Source organism: Hemiscyllium ocellatum, chromosome 49 (genome assembly GCF_020745735.1).
Source record: "Hemiscyllium ocellatum isolate sHemOce1 chromosome 49, sHemOce1.pat.X.cur, whole genome shotgun sequence".
NCBI classification, from domain to species: Eukaryota; Metazoa; Chordata; class Chondrichthyes; order Orectolobiformes; family Hemiscylliidae; genus Hemiscyllium; species Hemiscyllium ocellatum.
Window position 1 is genome coordinate 810249 of NC_083449.1, and position 6020 is coordinate 816268.

General features: G+C 43.1%; 1 non-coding gene across 1 annotated transcript; it reads right to left on the reverse strand.

The window, feature by feature from the left end:
* Window positions 1–5397: 5397 nt before the first annotated feature.
* On the reverse strand, window positions 5398–5479 carry trnas-gcu (transfer RNA serine (anticodon GCU)). The gene has a single exon. It is a non-coding gene; the product is annotated as a tRNA-Ser (tRNA).
* Window positions 5480–6020: the final 541 nt, after the last annotated feature.

Sequence of the window (6020 nt, forward strand, 5' to 3'; positions counted from 1 at the left end):
CAACAGCTTCCTCACTTCACCTCCCCCAACATTATCCCAATCCCAAGCCTCCAGCTAGGCACTGCTCTCTGGACCCGGCCATCATTGCCCCTCCGAACTACAACCTTCTACCTCTCTTCATCCATCTATCGGGTTCCCAGCTACCTGACCACCAACCCCATTCCCCTCCCTCAACCCCGACTCAAAAGCCACATTCCTGATGAAGGGATTATGCCCGAAACATCTATTCTCCTGCTCCTCGGATGCTGCCAGTGCTTTTAACGCACTACACTCTCGCCAATGCAAAGATAGATGAGCTCGATTGGGGCTCTCTATCTGAGAGCGGAGAAAGCTGAGAGAGAAATTGATTAACGTGCACAGAAAGGGGATAGATACGTTTGACAGGAATTAACTTCTTATGGGAAGGGTAAATAACCAGGGTTATAGATGAAACGCTACGGGGAGGATATTCAGTGAAGATTTAGGAAGAATGTTTACAACCGGAGAGTGCTGTTTGTCTGGAACTCACTGTTTGAACGTGTGGTAAAGCTAAGAGTCATCCAAATGCTTCAGGAGTATTTAGCCGAACACTTGAGGAGCTAGAGCATGCACGGATGAGGACCAGGTACTGGAAGGTGGGGCGAAGATAAACAGATATTTATTGAAAGACTTGAATACCGTAAATTTCGGTGTAGTAAAATGGAGGCTAGAGCAGCTCAGTGGCACAATGAAAGACGTGGTGGACATCTACTGCATTGTTAAGATCGCGATTCATAGTTTGTGGGTTTGATTCCCGCCAGAATTGCAACTTAGTTCAGATTTCAGCTGATTCAATGATTGTTCTGCTGCTTCATCGTCAGTTCCCATCGTCTGGAGTTCTCGTCCCTGCTACTGACCAGAGAAGGTTCCTCACATTCTTGGTGGTGAGTTTTAAGAAAATCATATCATTTGAAATATGATCAGCCAGGAATCGGCTGCTCATTCACAAAACCCACTGCAGATACCCACTGTCTTTCCACACAGTTCCCTCCTACGGTTGCACAGAGTGTTTCAATTTATTCAGTGTATTTTTCCCTTTGGGTGTTAGGTTGATGTAGATGGCTGGGAAAAGACATTGACCTGTTCGATCAGCCGTAATTATGTCAAATGGCGGGGTAGTGCTGGCGGGTGAAATGGTCCCCTCCTATTCCTCTCAGTCTGTGCTGTTTCTGACAGAGGGTTTTAAACAATAGCATGATGAGGACAATGTGAATCTACACCACGGAATACCAAGGTCCTCCCCTTTATCCCACCGCTCTCACAGCTGCTGTTGGAGCTTCAGATCAGACAGTGGAGGATTCTCCCAGGTGCTCTTTCAATTTGCATGCTCCTTCACACAGGTTTCCATCTATACACATGGAGCAAACTGCCGGTTAGATATTGGGGATGCAGGGACAGATTTCCCCTTTTTCTGACTAGAGTTCTGACCACGGTAATAAACATGAATTTCGGGCGTTCTGTATCTTACTCTAGATTCTTATCACTTTACAATTTAAACTGAAATTCAATTTACTCTTGCATGACATTCTTATGTCTTCAGTATTCATGAAAACTGTGCATTATGTCCTTGGATGAAGCCTTGGTGAAGATTGATGAGGAGTGCAGTGTATTTCATGTTGTCTGTAAGATCTTGCAGAAGCATGTTCGTGAAGTGTGGTTGAATCGAATTCTGTGCCGAATTGAACTGACCGAGTGAGACGCCCTGTGATAATGTAACATTTTCTGTAAACAACTCAGCGACCCTTGGAAACCCAGTTTTCAATCAAGTTTATTTTGCACAACATTTTTCTGTATCCCATTAAATCAGTGAGTATTAAAAGGACTCAGTCCCGTTCCTGGTCATTGTGACCAAATGACCAAGGCAATCGATGGCAATGATAATGATGCTTGACATCGACAGGTGCATTCCTCCTCACTAGAGTCACATTGTATTACAGATCACGTAAACAGAGGAGATGATGATCCTTCTGGCACCCTGAGACAGTGCGACAATTAATCCCACGTTGTTAGTCACACTCTATACCAAAAACCAGTTAGTCAACGGACTGAGCTAACCAGCTTCCATTTAATGTAAAGCTAAAACAAACAGCTCAGCACATTAACAATCTGTTGTAATTCACGATTGAGTGGGTTGGTTTCTGAAAATTAAACGTACCTTCTGAACAATGAGTGAGGCTATTCCAAGATTGCCTTCTCTGACTGTGCTGGGTCATGACTGATATTCTCAATGATATGGAAGTGCCAGTGTTTGAGTTGGGTAGACAAAGTTAAAAATGACACAACGTCAGGGCATAGTCCAGCAGGTTTATTTGGAAACACTAGCTTTCAGAGAGCCGCTCCTTCATCAGGTGGGTGTCTTTCTGCAGAAACTTGATGTGTGTGTCAATATGCGCGATCGTTTGGAAGATCATCTGGACTTTAACTGACCGTTCGTGGTGTCGATGGTACCCATGACTTAGATGTGTTGGTGTTGGACTGGGGTGGACAAATTTAAAAATCATACAAAGCCAGATTAGAGTCCAACCGTTGACAACCACCTGATGAAGAAACAGTGCACGGAACACTGGTGCTTCCAAATATGCTTGTTCGATACAATCTGTTGCTATGTGATTTTTAACTTTGAGAGCTCTTGGTAATGTTTAATTGATCGAAGACAGTAAACGAATTTTCGTTCGTGGAGATGAAAATTTCAAATATTATCCACCTCAGTGTAACAAAAAAAAAGTTTGGATGTGTGCTGAATCTCTACAATGCGCTTGTGCCAAGCAAAAGTTGAACCTGCACCTGCCTGATCCGTAGCCAGCTATACGAATGGCTGTACCACTGACCAGATGCACAACTGAAATTTTACACGCTGCAGAGCTGTGGTGCTGACAATGACATGAGCAATAACAGTAACAGTCACAAGGTGAACAAAGAACAAAGATAATCACCATCAATGATCCACTTCAAATTGTATTTAAAAAAGCTACCATTCACAATTTGAGCAGCCAATCAATGAGGTCGCTGCTGATCAAGAAAATTGCAACTTACTTTGCTGCGTTTTCACCATAATTAGAGATAAACTCCAGCCTAATCATAACATCGCATATTCCCATTAATTTTCAGATTTAGATTGCGTTAATGACCTGTCCGTATTTGCAGGAAACTGAACAACATGAAATGAATGAAAACGTTCTTCCGGTGATGTAATCCAGTGCAGAGTCGGCCAGAAAAGAAAAGACAAAGACATGAAACATTGCTCCCATTTCTCTCTGTACCAACGCATTTTCCTGAGTTGGATATTTGCAGGACTTGTCGTTACTATCGAAAGTATTAATTATTTTCCTGGGAAAGTTTATTCATAAATCAATTAAAATCTGAGTTTTGAAACCTATTTTACTTCAGATTAAAATAGTTGAATATCCTTTCCTCCAGCCTAATGTCCCAATCCTCCCTTCTCTTCCGTGTAAATGCCAGCTGCTCCAGGTGAGGTTGGAGCTCCCAACCTGACGTTCCAATGCTCCTTGCTGCTCCATGTCAATAGCAGCTTCTCCAATTTAAGTTGGGTCTCCCAGTCTGATGCCTCAATGCTCCCTGCTGCATGTCAATAGAAGCGGTCCAGTTGAGGTTGGATCTACCACGCTCATGCCCAAATGCTCCCAGGTGCTACGTGTCATTAAGAGCTGGTCCTTGTGAGGTTGGTGCTTCCACTCTGATGTCCAAATGCTCTCTCCTCCATGTCAATGCAAGCGGTCCAGTTGAGGCTGGATCTATCACTCTGATGTCCCAATGCTTCCCGCTGCTACTTGACATTAAAAGCTGCTCCAAGTGAGAGTGGAGCTCCCAGACGGATCTCGCAAAGCTCCTTGCTCCATGTCGACTGAAGCTGCTTCAAATTAGGTAAGATCCCGCAGTCTGATGTTCCAATGCTCCCTGCTGCTTCATGTCAATACAGGCAGCTCCAGGTGAGGCTGGATTTCCCAGTCTGATGTCCCAATGCTTCCTGCTGCTCCACGTTAATTGAAGCTGCTCCGGGTTAGGATGGATCTCCCAGCCTGCAACCCCAATGCTCCCTTCTACTCCAAGTAAATAAAAGCTGCTCCAGGTGTGGTTGGAACTCCCAGCCTGCTGCCCCAATGCTCCCTGGTCCATGTGAGCAGACGCTGCTCCAGATGAGGTGGGAGCTCCCAACCCTTGCAACTCACACACCTCTATACCAACTTATAAATAGTGGTCAGTGACCATTTCCAACATTGGAGTTATTGGTGGAATATCCGCATCATGTGAATTTAATATTATTTTTCGTCAGCACCGAATCATTACTTCCAAAAGACATTCTTTCTTGAATATTGTTTATCATGTGCATATTGCAGTCAATCCGAAGTTAGATCATGGTGCTAATTGATGTATGCTCAATAAAAATTACATCATATTTTTCATATTGAGTAACTGCTACTTAGCAAGGGCAATGTTTGTAATGAAATCACACTTTTATTCCAGGTGAGGGAATGTGGTTTGTATTATTTAAAATGAACTTGTCCACTGTGTACAATGATGAAATGGATCTCAATTTCAAAGCAAACTTGGTTACGTTGTCATCCATCTTGACATGTGGTGTCCTCTTCTTTCAACCACACGGATATTAGAACAAAACGTCTATTAATGACATGCGTATAAAGACACACTAAATCATTTTTCGTGCTAATGCTGCATGAATTTGCGATTATTGATACACAGTTTAGGTTCAGTCCCTACAGTGAACATGCTGACTTCTCCAGTTGTTCATAGTTCAATGTAATGCATCCAGTGTGTGCATAACGTTTTGGAGCTTGATTCCCACATCTTGTGTTTATCTGTGCCTTGTTCACAGCCTTCATCAATGGCGAGAGCAACGGGCGAGGAAGAGAGCAATGTGTAAGTCTTTCCGTACTTATGCATGGCACCCACATCGGCAATTCTCTACTGTGCATTTATAGCCAGTTCTCGGTGCCCCTACACCCACGCCCTGCCCCTTTTGAAATATTTCCATTATTTTGTGCTGTCTCTCTGTGCTCTTCTCACTAAGATCAATCACTTCTACTCAACCTGTTCCAGATTTCATTTGACAAAACAGTCATTAAGAATCCCATTACATAAACACGCCCTTCACATCTCTTGTTATTTGGTTTTCCTGGATCTCTTTCATACGATAAAAGGTCACAGCTGATCGACTTGAAAAAGAAAATCGCGTTGCTTTTCATTATCCCAATGTGATCTACGTTTCAATGCAGTTTAGGCAACTGACTCAAATTATTCCTTGAGATTTTATGATAGCGTTGATGCATATAAATTGACCATTGGAGTTCCAATTTCAATAAGATAGGTGTCAACATACAAAAATAGCAACATTGAAAACAGCGACGAGAGTGGGATTCGAACCCACGCGTGCAAAGCACAATGGATTAGCAGTCCATCGCCTTAACCTCTCGGCCACCTCGTCACATAGGTTGGGATGTGTATGAACTTATGAATAAGTGAATTGCGTAGATCATGCAGAACAGTAGGTATTTCTCCCTGGTCCAGTGAAATGCGAAGTAGCACAGTACGGTCCCAAGACTATGGTCTGACATCTGGGTTGTGGGGCAACGGCATTCCCACTGTGACACTCTGTTCACAGTGATCTGAACAAAAATGAAGAAAAGACTATGTAACAAAGTCGGTTGAATTCTGTGAATATTTAAAGTCAACGGAATGAAGAACCCGAAAAAGCAGGAGGTGTTCTTTCAAGAAAGAGTTGGATAGAGCTCATAAGGGTAGTGTAATCAAGGGTTATGCGGATAAGGCAGGAACAGGATACTAATTGAGAATGATCATCCACAATCATTATGAATGGTAGTGCTGTCTGGAAGGGCAGAATGGCCTACTCCTGTACCTATTGTCTATTGTCTATTAAATTGCCTGTGAGGAATTGTTTTCCAGACTGGAGGAGAGTGCATAGTGCTCAATGTCATTATTCGGAACACCTTTCTTCCGTTCAGATA